General features: G+C 38.9%; 1 long non-coding RNA gene across 7 annotated transcripts in view; it reads right to left on the bottom strand.

Annotated features, from left to right (window-relative positions):
• LOC141139794 (uncharacterized) overlaps nucleotides 1-21,363 on the bottom strand; it is a 1,361,894-nt gene that overhangs the window by 142,889 nt on the left and 1,197,642 nt on the right. Inside the window, exon 1 of one of the 7 annotated variants that reach the window (XR_012243804.1) lies at nucleotides 10,351-10,579. The exons of 4 other annotated variants lie outside the window; for them this stretch is intronic. This is a non-coding gene — a long non-coding RNA (uncharacterized lncRNA). Of the gene's footprint in view, nucleotides 1-4,707; nucleotides 4,728-10,350; nucleotides 10,580-21,363 lie in introns of those variants that run through there. 2 more of the 7 variants (XR_012243808.1, XR_012243809.1) reach the window with 2 other exon arrangements.

The following is a 21,363-nucleotide window of genomic DNA, read 5'->3' as shown; positions in this document are numbered from 1 at the left end:
TAGAGGGAGCTCTGTATTTGATTTGGTATTATTTTGATTCCCTGTTAAGACAAAATATAAATGGGGACATATTTAGAGACTGCCATTATTCTGCAAAGATAGTCTGGCTATCTCTGGCTTAAGCGCTTCGATACTCTAAACTGGAGCCAGCAGGAATGTCAAACTGATCAGAAATGTCGGAGCAACTAATCTGCATTCTTGTCTCAAGTCAGTAACTTAGAACCTTCAGCATGAGAACCAGTGCAATCCAATGGCAGCCTCCATGCTTTCACATTACAGGTTACCTTTAAAAACTGTTGAAAAAAATAGATATTTTGACTCACATGGGTTTATTTATTAAATGTAAGGGAAAATTCCAGGCTCCTCCTCAAAAAAATAAAAGTCAGCAGCTACAAATACAGTAGCCGCTGACTTTTAATATAAGGACGCTTATGTGTCCAGGGTTCCAGCTATGTTCTCACCCGAGCCAATTCTTCAATCAGCTTCGGTTGTAGGCCCCGGCATTTTAAGCAAGGGAAATCATCAGTGAAGCCTTGTGGCTTCATAGCCGGTTTCCTACAGTGCATACATGAGCCGAGCTGTGCTTTGTGAATGATCTTGCAGTCTTCTGGGACCTGTGATGTGTCCCAGAAGGCTGCGGGGGAAGGAGGGGGGCTGAACTTTCAGCTCAGCTCGCACGGGACATCTGTCCAGAAGTGGGAGTGGGTACCTATCAAAACCAGGTACTCATTCTCCCCTCCACCCAAAAAGTGCCAAATGTGGCAGTGGAAGGGGGGGGTGTGCAAATAAGCAAAACTTACCCTTTTTGGGTGACGTTTCGCTTTACATTATGAGCAAGAATAAAGAAGCAAAACCACTACCACTAGAAAGCAGGAAGTAGAGCATATGTATTAAACAAATATGGCTGCCCACATCCACTTATAGAATTAAAAAGTACACATGGAAACGTTATCACACTTTTATAACATCATTTACATCAAGACAATCTCTTCATATGTAAATCTAAAAATAATTGAAAGGACTTCTTATTCTCTTTAATAAATCATTAAGTCATAATGGAATATCAAAGCTGCTCCTCATTTATGCAAAGTATGGGTTTGCATATTTAATACATCCTAACTTAGAGATAAATTCGTTGTTGGAGTGACAGCTAAAGTTAGAACACATTGTTACCGTCAAGTAAAATATACTAAGCTTAAAGTGGTTATGAACCCACTAAGTAAAATTTACAGTATCCTGTCTGTTTATTCATGTAATATGCTCTTGTGTCTGTGCCTTATGAAAAAAATGCAGCTATATACCTGTTTTCAGAGCACCGATCGGCACTCACGTGACCGGCCGCCTCTCTCGGCCTGACAGCTGCAGCGGGTGGGGCCGAGGATCCCCCACTGACGTCAGTCAGGAGGGGAGAAGGAGAGGAGGAGAGAGGTGACCCTGCCCGCTGCATCTGTCAGGCTGAGAGAGGATAGAGGCCGCGGGTCACGTGAGCGCCAATCGGTGCTCTGAAAACAGGTATATAGGTGCATTTTTTTATAAGTCACAGACAGAGGAGCAGATTACATTAATAAACAGAGAGGATACTGTAAAAATGTAACAGTGATTTCAGCAACAGGAGAGGAGGGGGCAGGCATGGACAAAGAGATGAGAGGCAGGGAGGGGAGGGGGGAGAGGACAGAGGAGAGCACAGAGGAGGACAGAGGAGAGAGTGGATGACAGAGGTGCGTAAACTAACCACGGTGTCAGGGCTCAGCAGCCATGATTAACCGTGGTCAGTTTACAAGGGGGTAAGCAGAACCAGGCAGGATCAGCCAGGTTTTTCAGGTGTTACAGGGGGCCATATGACACAGCGCAAGCACTGTACTGTATAACACGCTTTAAAGGAACAGGATTTTTTTTTTTTTTTTTTTTTTTTTAGGTTAACAAACACTTTAACATTGGGAAACACCTTGCTCTAGGATGTCAGCTATGTGCAAAGGGGTTGATTTACTAAAACTGGAGAGTGCAAAATCTGATGCAGCCAATCAGCTTCTAAATTCAGCTTGTTCAATTAAGCTTTGACAGAAAAACCTGGAAGCTGATTGGCTACCATGTGCAGCTGCACCAGATTTTGCACTCTCCAGTTTTAGTAAATCAACCCCAAAGTGTCTGGGCATTGTTAAAGCCACTTTAATGATTATATGTTTTTTCCCCTAGAGTTTTCAGTCTGTGTTTCCACTGTTCCCTCCTACTTTTTCTCTGGTTCTGCCAACCTCACATAATTTTAATTGTTAATTGATTTTAAATTGGATTGTACCGCCCCCTTTTCTGGAGGAATGGATATCTTTTCTATATAAACATGATTTTATTGTAAATCTGTATGCTATGAGGAAGACTCCAGCCGAAACGTTAGCGTTTTAGATGTCGCACTGCTGTTCGTGCTCAATAAAGATTTAAGAAGAAGCAATTGAGTTGCCAGCATTTTTTGCTACTTTAATGCTTAGCCATCTGTTATAAAATTACTTATTGTTTGTTTATCGTGCTCAATTTTATTAACAAGTAGGATTGTATACACAAAATTGAGAACAACAATCATTTCAAAACGCCTTTATGGTCTAGAGCAACCAATTTGTTTCTTTTTTTTTAATGAACTAGAAAAAAAAAGAAAAAGTGATAATATGGTTCATTGCTATGAAGAACACAGACATTAACCAGACATTATAGATGGGCTTAGTGTTCTATTTTTAATATAATAGCAAAGAGATAGATTAATAGTTGGCATTTTTGGCACATTGTAGCAAGCCAACTGTGCTTTGGAGTAGATGACATTCTTGTCGACATGAGCAGTGAGTTGAATCCAAGTCATTTATCTCAATGTTCAACACAGTAAGAATTTTCTCTACTTATTGCTACATGTCTGATGGAATACTTCAAGGGTTATTAATTTGTAATATTATAGACAGTTTACATTAATAAATGGTATGTGACATCTATATTTCAGCTGATAATCCTACATTAAATTCACTCATCCTAAAATGATTTCCATGGCAGCTCATGCTTAAAATATAAATGGATCCTTAGTATTTAATGTAACATGAAACTAAGTACTACCATTTAATCCTTCATTTTCCATTTAAATGTACCAAATGTGTGGTTGCTAAATGAATGCTTTTACTCTGGGTGAATACAACAGTAGTAGAAGATTGATAGTGTCTATTGTGCAGTGACTATGCAGAACATGTGTGGTAAAGACAAGACATGGCGTGGTTTTCTCCGCTCTTCAACTTTCACCCAAGTCTTCTTTAAAGAGAATGAGATTACTTCCATACTGTTGTGAAAATATCTTACCAAACTGTGCGTCCAGTACAGAAACCATTAGCATGGTGGCCTAAGTCCTCATAGCAGTCCTACCAATGCTATGTTTCACACTTTGGATTATGGTGGTTAATTTTTTAAACAAGTAAAGTATGTTTATTTTGTAATGTGTGTATTTACTAACTTTGACGAATGGAGTGATGTTATGTTTACTTTAAATACCCTCATGTGCAAGGAAATTTAAAAAAAATAGATTTTTACATGTGATTGGATGAGTCAGCACAAATTCCCCTCATTCACTAAACAAAGTTTTAATTCCCTTTGCTAATTGAACAGCATATACTCCCTTAATAAATTAACCCCATGGTGTTACCCGGGTATACGTGTCTTCTAATACCACCAACAGCTTGTGGATATCCATACAGGTATCTAAACTACACTAATTAGGCCACCTAAGTTTCTGTCTGGGTTCTTGTAAAACATGAACTGTTGGTGGGGAACATTGGCTTTAACCAAACACCCAGTCCATTAACTGGCACTGTGCTGAAGGGCATAGGCTGTAAGGTTCCTTTGCCTCTTGGACAGTGCATAACATATTTTATTTAACATAACCAAGACATAAATCATTTTGTTTTTGTGATTACATTCAGAATTAAAACAGAAATAGAAAAATGGTTAAGTCTGATGTTGGTCAGTTTGAAGAACCATTTTTGATTGTTAAGTATCACCCTTGGGCCCAAGATTTGAATAGATTATGCAAACAATAAATGTGGGATGATCTTTGCCCAGTTCACAAAATTAATGCAAATGGGTACCAGCACATAAAACAGCCTGATTTTTCTCAGAATAGTCAACAATTTTATCACATTAATCTGTTGGCTCTAAGATAAGACTTGTAATAGGAGCTTCTGCATATCCCCTGCCCATTTCCATTTTTGCATGACCAGAGCATGCATGCGCCTGCAATAATTATTAGTGGTTAATTTTACACATCTTACATTTTAACATATATAGCCCAACTTCAGGTCCCATATACCTAAATATTAAAAAGGTTCCCCACTTTGCATTCCTTCCACTTATAATGCACCCCAGGTTGTACACTGGACACACAGCACAGGTTATGAAGTCTTAAGCTCTCCCTAGACAGAAGATAGCAGCTGGAAGATTTGATCTTCTTCTATTTAGAATGACCTTGGCATAAAAATGCACCCTAATATCAACAAAACCGCATGCTTTTGCACAAAGTAAATAGCACTGTTGTGAATCTTATTCACAGAAACAAGGGTGTCTGTTCAGGAAAATGCATCCTGGATGATCTATTCCAATTTCTCTAAACTTTTTTACGGTCACTGTACTCTTTAAAAGTATGCAAAGTCTCAAAACAGTCTAAAGGTTAAAAATGTAAAAGTTACTTACCATGAATGGCAAATGTGAGCTTGGGATGATGTGTACAAATGTTGGCATGTGAAAGGCAGCAGTACATATTCCAATAGTTCTAACCTGCTTGGTCAGTGTCTGTGTTCCCCTTACAATTGGTAGTCAGTGTAGTGCCCTTTACATTGGTGGCCAGTATTGTGCCCCCTACATCAGTAGTCAGAGTTATATCTTAATAGTCATTGTCTGTGCCCTCTTACATTGGTGCCCAATGTCTGTGCCCCATATATTGGTGGTCAGTGCTGTGTCTTTTTACATTGGAAGTCAGTGTCTGTGCCCCTTACATAAGTGGTCAGTATCTGTGCCCCCACACATTGGTAGTCCCTGTGCCCTACTTTGTACCCGCTTGTTGCTTAGTGGTGGTCAGTATGCTCCTCCTTTCTGCTCATTGTCACATTGTTAGGAGGAAGGAAGAGGTTCAGCAGGAAGCGCTGGCAGAGAAGGAAGAGGAGGGCTCTCAAATGAAAACACAAGGTATGTCTACATTTGTGATTTCTGTGATTGACCACAACAGAGACCACAAGGCACAGAGCCACTCTGATTGGCTCTGAGCCCTTTTCTGGTAATCTGCTGTCTAATGACAGCAGATCACAGGTAATGTGTGTGAGCACCTGTGATCCACTGTCTAATGACACCAGATCACAGGTATTATGTGCTGGCAACCATGTTCTCCTAGCACCCCTGAAGAACCCAGAGGGCAACCTGGCTAATATATTCTTCCCTCAAAATTGGTTGTCCATAAGCATATATGCATTCTGCAGTGAGATTATCACCAGACACTAAGGCTGGCCCATAGACATGAGATAATCATAACCTTATACAGCTATTTTTTACTTTATTCATAAACATGTTTGTAGTTAGTAACTGTACTTAACTGTAAGAATCTCTGCATCTGCACAGATCACATATGAGCAAGCTCAGACTCACCCCAAGACAAAGTGTTTATTTTATGAGATTTGATATTTAACATTTTGAAACCAATAATTTTAATTTTGTCTGCAAAATATTATGTCAAAGACCGCATATGAAAAACATTTTTTATGCAAATGTAATATAATATAACTGAGTTTTCACAAAAAGATTAGTTATCAAAGTAATATGCACCATGAAAAACAGTAGTCAACTTTCCCCTGGAACACTGTGTGTAAATGTTATATTATTATAAACTTCATAAGAATTAACATTTACTTGATAAAAAAAAATTTTTTGCAAGATTGATGCATGCTAAGATATATAACTTGTCATTTTTTCTTTCTTTCTTTTTTTTATTTACCACACGTGACTACACTTTTTTTATATTTTTTCATTTTTAATGATTACTTTAATTCACAAAACTTGGTGGTTTTATTAAATGTACAAAATACAGTATCTACGCTTGTAAAATAAATATTAGAAATAATCGTTTTCCCCAATGTAAAAACATTAAAAATTATATATATTACATATACAGTACGTGAAACAAATGGGTAGTGTTTTCAGTGTAAAGATTAAGCAGACATTCACACAGTAATTTACTAATGATCCTGAGCCAAAATTAATTACTGATCCCATGGTGAGCTAGGATTATGTTCTATACAGAAACCAAAACTTAGAAAAAAAAACTTCCATTCTGGATAAACACAAGATTAATTTGCAGGTGCTATGTCTGTACTAGGTTTGGTCAGCTTTTAAAGGATGTCCATTTGTCATTGGCCTCTTCCCATTTGTGTCTTGTTAACAAGTGCATAAGTAAATGAAGCCTGTAATAATTGGCTCTGAGTTACTAATAAATTAATTAACTTCATTCTCTTTTACCTAACCTTAAATAATAAGCATCTTCTTTGGCCAAAGCAATAGGGCTGACGGGCCGAGAAAAACAGTCATGTAGCAAAGCTCTTGAAAATTAATGAGAAACTGAGGAAGAATCAATGTACATTCTGCTTGCTGAAAACCAACACAAGACAGATACAATAAAGAATGAATACATACAGTCAAGTTAGAAAAATAGACTTGAAAAAGTGGGCAAATTCAATTACAGAAGTAATTAGGAGATATAGGGGAAGGCTGCCTTTTGGGATTTTGCCAGAAAACATGAATTAATAAAAGTGAATAGAAAGCGTCCATACAGTAATTAAGAGGCAATCACCTATGCCAATGAGTACCTGGAGCAGCCTGCAAGCTATTAATTCAGCGATCAAAAATATTTTTAGGTGATTAATACAGCAAATTTACTTTAAAAGACCAATTCCTGAGGAGATATCAAGACAATGGCACCTTATTTGTCATTCTGGCATTTATATAGCTAATTAAATTCTACACTTTGCAAAAAAAAAAAAAAAAAAACATACAGCCTTATCTTTGCTAATAAAAGCAGCATTTAATCCCTACTTTGCTGAGGTATATTAACCAATGAACCAAGCAACAAAAATATAATTTCATGTCTGAGATTTTTTTAATTGTTGTGATTAGGTTAAGAGATTTTTTAAGAATTTATTTTAAAACATGTTTAATAAAGTTTAACACCAGTTTGCGACAGAGCAAAAATGAGCTTTATTTTAATGGGTAGCACAAGTACGCATAGTATGCTTAAATCTCCTTTTCCTAATATTCCTGCTCTCAAACTGAAGAACACTCTTTATATCAGAAAAACAATCTACATCAATATGTTTATTAATTTAAACAGTTTTTTTTTTTTTACACTAACTACACAAGTAAAGGCAAAAATGAGACTATTACAGCCAATCCACCCATAGGACATTTAGTATGACAAATGACACACTGACATTATATATATACTCTCATTGGTCTGATACATGACACTATGTGACCTTTCTGAGATCTCTGGCTCTAAGTACACAGTAACCTGTGTTTTGACAAGGAGATGGAATTGGGCTTTGTATTACCGTTAATCATCATCAAGGAAGGATGCTAGAAGCCTGTTCATAATGTATTTAATAGACTCACTTCTTCTAATCATAACAATATGATATCAAGAACTAAAACCCTATCTCCAATGTTTGCATTGTTAGATATATTTTACTTAAGCTTTGCCATAGTGGTCTCTGTGTTCAGATGCCATAGTGTAGTATAACAGCCACTGGTACTCTTCCAAATCTGTGAATGTAAAAGTGCTTAGGTTACTTCATTTTTAAAATAAACCAAGACTAGCATTAACCACCTATAAATTAGTTATAGCTATTTGAGAGGGGGAGGGGGCTTATAACGTTAGAACCACAAATTAAACAAGAGTAAGACCAAGCAACTATCACTTGCTAGTGAATATTGTAGTTCCAGTACTTCAAAGGCCTGTGAGTTTATTTTGTTTCTATGGAAAAAAATTCTTTGGCTGTCCAGGAAGGATGGCAAATGAGGAACATTTTTAAAACAATGTCTAATGGTCTTGATGTTGTCCTAGTAAATGTTTACAAGTGTGGTAAACTTTCAATGCTTCTACATTCCTTGCTTTGCTGTTGATCTAGCAAACACTGTCAAGCTTGTAACCCACTACAGAGCATGAATGCATCCTGACTTTATTAAACTGGCAAACCAATTTAGTAATTCAGTAGATTTCAGTCTTTCAGTACTCTGATACTGGAATTAAATAGCTATGGATATTTTATTATTATTATTATTATTATTATTATTATTATATATTTTTTATATAGAACATGCACAGACCTAACATGTTTAGTATAAAGGGAACATAAAAATATCATAATATTAGTATTAAAATATGATCTGTATAAAATGGTAAAACAAGCTGTTAAAAAAAAACTAGTTCATTTATTAACAGCATCAAGTTGCTGAGCTATTTTAGGCACAGCATGTAAGCAAGTGATCCACGGTAATTTTTTAGAAACATGAATTTTAGCCTTTGTGATAAGTGCAACAGAGATGTATTCCTTTTATACCTATTAGTTGCCACCACCATGGCATTAGGTGGCCATCTCCTAGCAACCTAGGAAATTTAAGTATATTGAAAATAAAGCTCAATGGCAACCCTTATCTTCCTGTAAATCAATGTAAAGTTTTGTGGAAGGAAATGTATAAATTATGAATACATAAACAAGCATTAGGACTAAAAGCAGGACCATACGGTCTGAAGCATTTATACACAGCCACTAAAAAAATATTACTTGCCTTATACACAAGCAAACAAATCTTGTTTAGTCAAACCCAGGTGATGGTTTTCTAATATTTGCAATTATATAGTAGTTGTTGCATACTTCCCAAACATTGGGTAAAAAGCATTTACATTGCAGATGCGGCTTCATAAACTAAACAAAACATGAAATAAACATATATTTCATTCTGATCTCATTCCCTCTAATAATAGACCTGCTTAAGTTTGAATTCAAGATGTGTTGATAAATTGTCTCTTTGTTGTTCAAGTCACATTGTGTCTGTGTGATGAGCTAAAATGGCAGATTGTAAATAGAGAATGCGTCTGTAGGAAACGAAAGAGAATAGCAAAACTAGGCCCGTAAGTAGTGGTAAATCTAAAACAGACTTGTAGGGATGGAGCAAGTATCTTAAGAGGTAATCAAGCAGAATGAGAAGTAGTGTCCAGGCTGATCAAAACTGTATCTGTAGCTGCTGGGGCTCTTGCATCTCTGCCTTTACACTAGACTGGAAACTCTTTGTACTAATTACCAGACTGTACCAGATTTTCTGGTTCAGTTCCACTTCATAATTGACTGACAATAATGTGCAAGGAAGGGGAAAATTTCAGGTTCACTACCGCAAGCACAGGATCTGAAGTGGTTTCATAGGGGGCCATCATTGCCTGGCACTAAATGCAGACTTAAGCAACTCTTATCTGCACTGTCTTCCAATTCATGGATTTTAAAAGTGAGATTAAAGTGCCTGGGTAAGAATAGCCGATCTACAGCAGGGCACTAATTCAATTGTGCGCCTCCATTACAGAGCAATTATACTGGAAGCAATCATTTCTGGAAGTTTGCCTTTTCAAGTGTGCAAAGGTAACTCACCTCTAGCAGCACCTGATCTCTAGAATATCAATGATGAGATGTTATACAAAACATAATGCTAAGTTGATACCTGCACAATACGCATGCACTTTTTATCAGTGCATGAATGCTTACAGAATTAAAAATAAGTTTGAAACATCAGCCTTTACATGGCCACTAACTAGTTAACTACAAATTTGAACAGACTAAAAATAAAATGAATTTGTTACCTTTCAGTTCATACAATGTAAGACTGTCTCTTGCATTACTGTGTGAATTACTATGTGTATTTCCTTATAACGATATTACCTTACAGAGATTATTTGATTTCATTAAGCCATATTTGCAGTCTCTTCTTTGCTGAAATTATTTATTATTGTGTAATAAGCCTGACTAACTAGCAAATAATTGAAACAGCAGCTAGCTATTACTACATGTATTGCAATTAATATTATCATTAATGAATGAGTGATTGCAGCACAAGTAGTGCATTTCAGAGATGAATGCAAAGGTGACTTAGTATTTAACCCATTCTAAATATATTAAGTCTAATTAGTGACTAGACATTTATACTATGTAACAGCAGCATTGGCCTCGGGATAAAAATCAAAGAGTTATCTCAACAATCCCCTACTATTAACTAGTGACACGCCGGAGGAGATCAGCAAAGGCTTACCTTTCAGTCATTGGACAGCACTCTTTCTGCAAGGCCTACTACAGCTGCTAAGTCCAGGGACTTTCACAGAAACGGTGCCCAAACAGGTTTGAGAAAAAAATCACAATTGACACCTGAAAGGATAACTACAGGAAAGTGGAGAGCAAATGAGCAAAATGTCTTCTGCCTGCACAGCCAGACCTTGTGCATAGGGAGTTACAAATGCACTGGCTATAGACTTTGTCCAAAGCTGTATTTTTTTTTTTTTTTTTTTTTTTTTAGTGAAGGAAGATTAGTTCATACAAAACTCAACAATACAGCACTGAAACCCATTGTTGATATTCAACATTTTTCACATAGCGGAACAGAATAGACAATACGGTATCTAGGAAACCGCGGGCTGGATTACAGGCTGATGATATCTCGTCCTTCTGGAGGCCTGTAATCCTTTTTATTACCTACCACAGCCAAAAGAGCAGAAACCTAAAATCAATAACATCACAACACTTAAAAAAGAACAAGGGATTAATTAAAACTGTTAAGGGAAATTGTGGGGAATACAATAGCTCTGGAGGAGTGGGGTAATGTAACACTTTTTAATAGCCCTAAGCTGCACTGTCTAGAAGTATGAATAATAATAGAGCAATCATTATAGTGATATCATCACAGGTAATACGGCCAATGGCAAAGTCTTTTTTTACACAGTTAAGAATGCAAAATAAGCATACATCATTTAAGAAACAATAAAAAAATCTCAGAGAGAATAATCACCAGAAAGTGTTAAAATAATTAAATAAAAACAATTATTTTATCATTGCAATAATAATGTTGAAAATATTGAATATGTTTAGATGATGTTGGAATTCAGATTAATTAAAAAAGACTAAGGATTTATGTTACATATTTTATAATGAGAAGACAAAAATTCTGGGATGTAGCTAGATAAATCACCAAAAAACACAGCTAAATAAGAAAAACTTGATTCAAATGTGTCAGTAAATAATAATATAAACGCAAACAGCTATTTACACAGATTGTTTATTTTGAGCAAATCAGCTAATTCGTTTTTATATTAGTTGTTTTTCAGCATACAGTCTCTCAAAAAATCCAGAGCCCGCATTTTCCTAAAAACACCAACTAGTCCAGATAGCCACAGACATGATTGTTCCTTCCAGTCTCTTTTCATCACTTCTACAATTGACCAATTGACAACTGACTGATGGTTATCTTTTCACTTCAACAATGAAAGAAATTACCATCACTATTGGCTATGTACAGTAAATGCCTCCAGAGTAAATTACATGATTCTGAAAATTCGTCTATGCCGACTTGGTACAACATTCACACAAAAAGTTTCTTTCTGTGCATGTGCGTGTGTGCGCCTTGGTTCCTGTACTGGAGATTTGGCCTTTTCTGTCAGAGGCAGAATAGAACTTGACAGCTTCTTTAAAAGACGAGTATAAAAGAAGTTTAATGAGGGATGGCACTGGGCTATTGGGAAGCGTCTATTCTTCACGATTGGCCATTCTCTCCCCACAAGACAAAATAGGAATGGGAGAGAAGATAAGCTGCATAGAATACTCGAAGGGACACTTCCACTGACCTTCAGATTTCCTTCCTTCCTTAACTCTCTTCTAATATTCTATTACAAAAAAAAAATTAAACTGTACTTGAAGGTAACACATGTGCAAAGGGGAAGGTTATTTGTGAAGAAAAAGAAATCTAATTGAACATAGTGTGAGGAAAAAATAGCAGCCATGCAGAGATAAAATCTATTTAGTGGAATGTTGTAATGTGCGAATGCTATATATAATATACCATCATATTTTTAGAAACTGAATCTGAATATAGTTCAAACTCATTCAGAAATGAAATTAGCATAAGTATGAAGAGGTATTGGATACTTTGTACAAAATGTTTGGGACATAATATTCACAGGAAGGGAGGGGACATCCAAACCTTTTATTTGGTTTTTACAAGCATCCTGTACCACAAAAAAAATAAGATATTTCAAACATATTCCTCTGCCTTACTTATTTAGTTACTTGCTGTCAGGTTTCCAGGTACAACACAATCATGTATTGGTAAAATGCATTATAGGTTTCTGGATCATAGATTTTCATTTTTCTTTCTCCAGTAAAATATGCACATTTCTGAAATTTTTTTTGAAAAATCCATAAGTATCATAGAGACATTCTTTTGAAGTAAAAAATGGGATCATTCACACAGAATTTAGTACATTTTGCATGTTTGTACCACATACACTGTCCAATTTTTATTTAAAACTGTGAAAAGAGATAGCATACAAGTGTAATTTGAGACACCATATAAGAATTAGTTACCGCCCACAAAAAAAAATAAAAATTGTGAGACACTAATTGGGGGTCTGCTCAAATTACTTTTATCACTTGAATTTTAGAGCTCCCTCAGTGGTATGGAGTATTTTGGTGTGCTCACAGCTTAGTAATATGTTAACACTAAATAAATGTATAAAACATATTTAATAAAGTGCTTCCGTTAAATAATAATAAAAAAAAATATTGTGCCTGTAGTAGAAGAAGTAGAAGAGTGGGATTGATAATAAAGTTATCAGTGCCTCCACCCAGGACAGGGCCTCTGAACACAGGGAATTCCCTTCTTGGAAAATCAAGCAGTAATCTAATCAAAGTCATTGGGAGCAGAGAAACTACTGAAACCAGCATACTGTATATCATTAACCATAAGTATATAGATGCACACTAGCATGGTTATAATACAAGCTTTATATAAGAAAAGATTAATAACAGTGCATACATCCATTGTGCAAACAGGAGTTATCAGCAAAGGGCCCAAAAGTCCTGGTGGGGATTGTGCATCTATACCCAGGTATATATAGTTATTAATAGAAATGTCTCCAGATGAATGGTGCAGCAAAGTTCAGTTGCAGGGGCCCCTGAGGATGATTGCGATGCAGCATACATCTTGGTGTCAGAGACCTGAAGACAAGATCTGTGGTGATGGGGAAACTCTTCAGCCATTGTCCAAGCAGCCTGGAATGTAGCTTTTCACTGGCAGGAACCATGGTGTGGCACTGGTACTCAGGGTAAGCCTGCACTTTAGTTTCTGCATAGTAGTTTCTAATCTGACAAGCAACTAGACCTCTAACTACCATAAGTGGCCACTGGAATCCTAAGCCTTTGCTGGTTATCAAGTCCTAAGCTAAAACTAGCTATAGAATCACAGACCAGAAGGGATAAGGTTAATTATAAAAACAAGAGCTGTATATAACTAAATTAACAGCAGCTGTAATAAACAGGTTCACCTACTAGTTTACTGGAAAGTGACCACTACACACATACAGTAGCACAGATCTAGCGATCTGGTACTGTGCATGTGAGATAATAACTATAGGACAGAGATACTCTGTCATAAGGATTTAGATGCCCACTCAAGAAGCTATGGGTAGCTGCCTATTAGAACATAGGGATATTTGCATAATAACCTCCACCTCGGGTCTAGGCAAAAATACAACAGCCGTAACTCCCCTGGACAAGACATGTTGCTGAGACTTTCTCTCTCTCCCCCTAAGCAACTATAGATACAAGAAGTCATGGGTTATACTTTTCAGAGCTTACTGATGGTAACATTCCTTAGTAACTTCCTTTCAAGTCATGCCAGCTATCTTTATTTATTGCTGTTGGAAGAAAAAATGGTGAGACTTCATGCCAGTGTTTCAGGCCAGTGTCTCAAAGTATGATGTGCTGCAAAAAGTGCACAATGAGGATGCTCCTGTAAAATTGTGTTATTAGAATCACTTTGTTGGGAGAGGAGTCTAACAGAATAGGTTATTGGCCAAATGATCAGACAAAGAGTTAATGTAATTTGCAGTTTACTAAACAGGTGCAAAGTTGGATGCAACAATGCAAAACAAGGTCAAGATGGCAAAAAACATTTATACACTTACAAATCGTGAAAGCTTCACAATACTATAAAAGCTGCACAAACATGGACTCTTCACAGCAATGTCTCTGACTCAGTCAAGTTAACATGTGCTGCATAGCATTGTCATAGCATAGACTTGTAATGTAGTGAGCCGGGGATCACTTGCCAACCACTTGTAAAACAGTCTTCATTGCTTTTTAAAACCAGGCAAACAACTTCCTTTAGCAAAAGTAAATGTAAGCAGTTCAATTTCTGGCAAAATTAAAAACAATACAATGGCTCACTGCCAGTATACCCATCCGACACCAGTGTTTAGGGTTCCAGTCTGCTTCAGAGGGGAGCAATCTATGCAAGAGCTCAACAAATAATGTCTCAGTTACCAGACAGTCCACACTTTGTCAGAGCTGTGACCTGCCTCACGCTCCACCTCATAAAAAGGTGCTGACTTCTTCCAGCTCCCTTTCAGGACCAAAGTCCCTATAATCAGGGTCAAAAACTCTTTCCCACCCAAAGTCTCTCTAAGTCTCTGAATTCTAGGTTTCAAATGAGGACTTAACAACCCTGAGGACATTATTAGTCAGTCCTATCCGCTCTGACCGGACTACCCCAGAACCATGCACCCTGCATGGTTAAGAACCCTTGAGTACTAAAAAATGTGTTCATATTGTTCCCCCTAAAGAGACCACAACCAAAATAGGGGGGACACTATCTCACCTCCAGGGCCCAACCCTGGCGTAAATTACATATTCCTACTTGCCTTGACACAGAGGTGTCAGAGGCACTGTGGGCCACCCTACAGTGTATACTAGAGAGGGTATCAGCATTTTGATGTTGCTTCCCTGGCCTACATTCCCCCACAAATTTGGACTCTTGTAGTGCCAAGAACCATCTGGTTACACTAGCATTCGTGTGTTTGCTCTGTCTCATCCAGGTCAGTCGGGCATAGTCTGACATCAAATAAAACTTCCTGCCAAGAAGAAAATAGCATAGGGAGTCTAGAGCCCATTTACTGACCGGTACCCTGCTCCACGATAGCAAAATTTCTCTTGACGGCTTTCAACTTTCTACTGAGAAAGATTATGGGATGTTCTTCCCCATTGACCTCTAGGGACAGAATAACTCCCAAGCCTTTGGTGGAGGCATCAGTTTGTACCATAAATTACTTAGAGAAGTCTGGGCAACCAGGACTGCATAGTGACAAAAAGCTGTTTTAAGCTCCAGAAAAGAATCTTCAGCCTTATCATTCCACTTGACCATGACTGACTTCTACCCTTTGTTAGGTCAGTCAATGGTGGAAGAATAGTGGTGAAATCAACAGTTGTACCCAACAGTGCCCAAAAATGCTTGAACTATCTTTGTGAAAGGGTGGGATCAAGCCTATTTATCCTATACTTTGTTCATCCGAGGTTTCACCTACCAACAATGTACTCCAGGTACCTGGTCTCTTCCTTTTAGTGTTCCCAGTTGGTGCTCCCAGTAATTATCATACAGATACACTGAGCTGTATTTCTGGTGCGGGCATAGTGTTCTATCCATTGTCCTCTGAAAAGTAACCTGAATTGCAATATTTTATTTTGGAAGTGATCCTCTGAAGTAAAAAATGAGGTCTTTTCTCTGGCTTCCTTAGTTAAAGCTATATACCAGTACCCCTTGGTAAAGTCTAAGCTGGTAATATACTGGGCCAGTCTCAATCTTTCGATCAGTTCAACTACTTGGGGTATCAGATATGCACCAAACTTCGATACCTTATTGGGCTTTCTGAAATCATTACAAAAACACAGTGTCCAGTTGGGCTTCAGTACCAACACAATTGCTCTGTGATTTCTCAATGATTTAGAGCTCAAGTATTTTTCAAACCTCCTTTACTACTGTTTTCCTGTATGTCTCACAAATTCAATAGGGTTTTACTCAGACCTTTACATTAGGTTACATAAGAATGTCATGCTCAATTGTCTTAGTAAGATCTGGCAGCCCTGAAAAACTCTCTCCTTTTCTCTGTAAAAACTCTGGAAAAAACTGGTATTAACTCCACCCCTACAGTTGGCCTTGAGTTAACCTGAGCCCGGACAGCTACCTGCTTTCTGTCCTTCAAGGATTTAAAAAAATGTATATGGTAGATTTGGTAAAGCTTTCACTTCGCAGGCTGGAGTACTTTATAATTTATCTCACCAACCTTTTCTATCACCTTAAATGGCCCCTGCCACCTGGCCAGGTACTTACTCTCCACAGGTGGAGAATCTGGGAGAGAAGCTGATGCGATTAGAGGAAGAAGGCTTCTTTCTTCCTAATATCAGCACCAGCGGGTTAAAAATGAATATTGACAACATATAAATATATACTATATACAAGTATATATATATATATATATATATATATATATATATATACACACAGTATCTCACAAAAGTAAGTACACCCCTCAAATCTTTGTAAATATTTTATCATATCTTTTCACGTGACAACACTGAAAAAATGACACGTTGCTACAATTTAAAGTAGTGAGTGCAAAGCTTGTATAACAATATAAATTTGCTGTCCCCGCAAAATAACTCAACACACAGCCAGTCTAAACTGCTGGCAAAAAAAGTGAGTATACCCCTAAGTAAAAATGTCCAAATTGGGCCCAAAGTGTCAATATTTTGTGTGGCCACCATTATTTTCCAGCACTGCCGTAACCCTCCTGGGCATGGAGTTCACCAGAGCTTCACAGGTTGCCACTGGAGTCCTCTTCCACTCCTCCATGACAACATCACGGAGCTGGTGGATTTTAGAGACCTTGCGCTTCTCCACCTTCTGTTTGGTGATTCCCCACAGATGCTCAATGGGGTTTAGTTCTGGAGATGTACTTGGCCAGTCCATCACCTTTACCCTCAGCTTCTTTAACAAAGCAGTGGTCATCTTGGAGATGTATTTGGGGTCCTTATCATGTTGGAATATTGCCCTGCAGCCCAGTCTCTGAAGGGAGGAGATCATGCTCTGCTTCAGTATGTCACAGTACATGTTGGCATTCATTGTTCCTTCAATGAACTCTAGCTCCCCAGTACTCATGCAGCCCCAGACCATGACACTCCCACCACCATGCTTGATTGTAGGCAAGACACACTTGTCTTTGTACTCCTCACCTGGTTGCCACCTCACACACTTGACACCATCTGAACCAAATTTATCTTGGTCTCATCAGACCACAGGACATAGTTGTCCTTAGTCTGATTGCCTTCAGCAAATTGTTTGCGAGCTTTCTTGTGGATCATCTTTAGAAGAGGCTTCTTTCTGGGACAATAGCCATGCAGACCAATTTGATGCAGTGTGCGGTGTATGGTCTGAGCACTGACAGGCTGACCCCCCACCCCTTCAACCTCTGCAGCAATGCTGGCAGCACTCATACGTCTATTTTCCAAAGACAACCTCTGGATATGGCGCTGAGCATGTGCACTCAACTTCTTTGGTCGACCATGACGAGGCCTGTTCTGAGTAGAACCTGTCCTGTTAAACCGCTGTATGGTCTTGGCCACCATGATGCAGCTCAGTTTCAGGCTTTGCAATCTTCTTATAGCCTATGCCATCTTAATGTAGAGCAACAATTCTTTTTTTCAGATCCTCAGAGAGTTCTTTGCCTTGAGGTGCCATGTTGAACTTCCAGTGACCAGTATGAGAGAGCGATAACACCAAATTTAACACACTTGCTCCACATTCACACCTGAGACCTTGTAACACTAACGAGTCACATGACACCGGGGAGGGAAAATGACTTATTGGGCCCAATTTGGAAATTTTGGACATTAATGGTTGTGTGTTGAGTTTTTTTTAGGGGACAGCAAATTTACACTGTTATACAAGCTGTACACTTACTACTTTACATTGTAGCAAAGTGTCATTTCTTCAGTGTTGTCACATGAAAAGATATATTAAAATATTTTCAAAAATGTGAGGGGTGTATATGGAGCAAGATATATATATATGTATATATATACACAAACACATAAATACATACATATACATTTACTTAGTTATCACATGTCTGAAAACTTTAGTTTCACTTTTTGAACTCGGCTGCACCGTAATCTCACAATATCTCATGAGATTACAGGCAGCCGCCCCACATTTACACTGATCTTGGCCGTTTTCAGAGGAAACACTTCTCCTCTGTTCTCCTCTGTTCTCTCTCTGAGAACTGAAGTTCGCAGCTTCATAAACTGGCTGCAGAGGAGATAATTTTCCTCTGAGAACTGCCGAGAACTGAACTGAGAAAAAACTTCTCAGTTTAATAAACGTACACCAAAGGTTGTAAAAAAAGGTTTTAAAGGGGATTGGTGTTGAGGGCTCTCACAGCCTGGGGAAAAAACTGTTTATAACTGCAGTTTCCATACCAGACAATGATGCAGCTGGTCAGCACTCTCCCAATGGTTCTCCTATAGAATGTAGTAAGGATGGGTGGAGGGAGACTGGCTTTTTAAGGCAGCCGAGAAAAATATAGGCACTGTTGTGCCTTCTTGGTGAGTGACGTGATGTTGGTTGTCCAGGTAAGATCCTTTGAGATGTGCACTCCCAGGAAATTAATACTGCTGACTCTCTCCACAGTCGAGCTGTCGAAGGTCAGTGGGGGGTGATCAACTAAGTGCTGGTAGCAAGCAATCCCAATTTTTTCCATCCCTTTGTACCACTATCTTGAGCATAGATTTTATGGTCTTATTGAATCTTTCAACGGGCCCATCCTTCTGTGGGCGGTAGACAGATGTACACAATTGTTTGATCTGGAACAGCTTGCACAGGTCTGCCATTACCTTCGACATGAATGGAGTGCCTTAGTTCCTCAGAATTTCCTCAGGGAACCCAGTTCTTGAGAACATGTTAAATCGTTCCATGGCAGTTCAGTTGCTTTTAAGGTCTTCCTCAGAGGGACCTCACTGGATAACTTGTTGCATAATCAAGTACTACAAGGATATATTGATGACCTCAAGCTAATTTCACCAAGTGCCCACCAGATTTGTTTCAATTTGCTTAAATGGTAGTTCGATAATAGGCAGAGATACCAAGGAGTTCCTAAAATGTGACACTAGAGCAGGTAGCTGAAAAGTGGAAGATGAACCAAAATACAATATCTTTTCATCTCAGCTGTAACTCCTAGCCAGTAGAATCGATCTGTTATCTGTCCCTCTGTTTTCTCGGCACCCAGGTAATCTCCTAGTATGTCATTGTGAGAAAAGTCTAGTACCATTTTTCTAAAAGGTTGTAGGTTGGTTGACTACGTCACCCCGGACTTTGGTCATATATTAATTATTGCTCAACTCAAAGTTTGAAAACCTTCTTTCAGCCTCAGGCTTTTGTGACACCTCATACACCTCATTCAATGTGATTGAATGAGGTGTATGAGGTGTCACAAATCAATGTGATTTGTTCTCTGACACTTTTTAAAGTGGTATCCCACATTTAGGTGGCACCAAATGTTCCTCTTGACACTTCTATGTCAGGATGTGCTGGTGCCAGTGGCAGCTGGTGCTCCATTTTTTGGGTGGGGGGGCAAACAACCCCACTGGCCTACCTGCTCGCAAGCCCGCCAGCCCCACACTTACCCTATCCAAGTTGCAGGCGGCTTCAGCAGCTTCCCCGGCTTCTCCTCCCGGGCAATCTGGTCACTTCTCCTTCCTGCCAATCCGGTCTTAGGACCCACTTCCTGTCCTGATTGGCCAGGAGGAGAAGCAGGAAGACAATAGTGAATGTTGATTTGCTAATGTCACAAGTGGGTGGGCTCAGGGCACAGTGCTCTGCGCCCCAATCCCAACCTTTTTGAAGCCAATGGGAGCCTCTGGCTCTAATCATGTGCTTCACAAAAAAAAACCCTGTAGAACTTTATGGGTCCAGAGCCCTGCATGGAGATTAGTGGGGCAGCAGACCCATAGAGCTTATGGGCGGGCCGCCACTGGCTGGTGCTGAACTAGAGGAACCTTCCAACTCCAGAAAAGATATCACTCACATGTACAAAATGTCAGAACCCCATATAACAGTACATACATCAGATTAAGTCACGTGATGCATAGCGCAATGCATTAGGGCAGAGCCGAATGATGTTGGAGCCAGGACCGGAAGTCAGGCGGGAGTGTATTCTGCTATATTTGGATGCTTACTGTTATATATGCGATTCTGACATTTTTTCCATGTGCATGGAATCTTTAAAAAAAAAAAAAGGCTATGTTTTAAAAAATACTACACTATGGCAAGGTTTATGGGTCAATTTGTTGTAAAGATTTAGGATGGGGCACCACTGGGGCTGGTGGTGACGTACTGTGTGGCGCTACTTGGTGATGAGTACAGCTCAGTCACCTCTAAACCCTCTTCCTCGTTGGTCTCATCCAGCGAATCGTTAGAGCTACCAGTCCCAACCATGCCACTAAGAGCCTGTTCAATGGCGTATGCAAACAGTGCCACACATTTTTGCAGCTGGTGTGCCTTGAGGGCAGGATCCAGTCTGGGGCCAAGATTTTTCAAGGTTTTCAGGGGCAGGCTTAGGGGTGGTTTTCCCCACCCCGTCTTGGTCAGCAAAGATCATGGGTGACAATGGAAGCAATCTGCTGTACACCCTTTGGCAGGAAAAGTGTAAACATATGCCTTAGCAGGCACATATCCTCAACCTGGTGGTACAGCAAATCCTAGTTGGGTACTCTAGCTTCCAGGATGTCCTGCATCAGGCTGGAATAGGGTGTGGACACTTCAGGTGGTCATATCCAGTCATTGCTTGACTGGCTAAAATTTAGCAGCAACACCAGCTGCCTGCCAGCTGCCTACCCACTGAAAGATACACTTGCATTAGCTGACCACAAATGAGTATTTGTGCAAATATGAGCTAAGAACTGGCTCCTCGTTAAGGACGGGTGTACTTTTTTGCCAGTGTTTGAAGAGGTGACCATAATGGTGAGCCACAACAAGGCTGGGATCAGCAACACAATGCTTCTGGTGCAAACATTTTGAGGTGTAACAGACTGGGCTCTGGAGACTAAGTAGCAGGAGGAAAAGGAGATTTCTGCTGTCTCAGGACCCTCTATATCATGACTCTGTTCTTATGATGCAGCACCAGTCACCTGAGGAGCACAAGAAGGAGAAGGGTTGGGGTATCGGTGG

Source organism: Aquarana catesbeiana, linkage group LG04, assembly GCF_042186555.1.
Source record: "Aquarana catesbeiana isolate 2022-GZ linkage group LG04, ASM4218655v1, whole genome shotgun sequence".
Classification (NCBI taxonomy): Eukaryota; Metazoa; Chordata; class Amphibia; order Anura; family Ranidae; genus Aquarana; species Aquarana catesbeiana.
The sequence above is the reverse complement of the archived record's forward strand: the minus strand, read 5'-3'. Positions and strand labels throughout refer to the sequence as shown.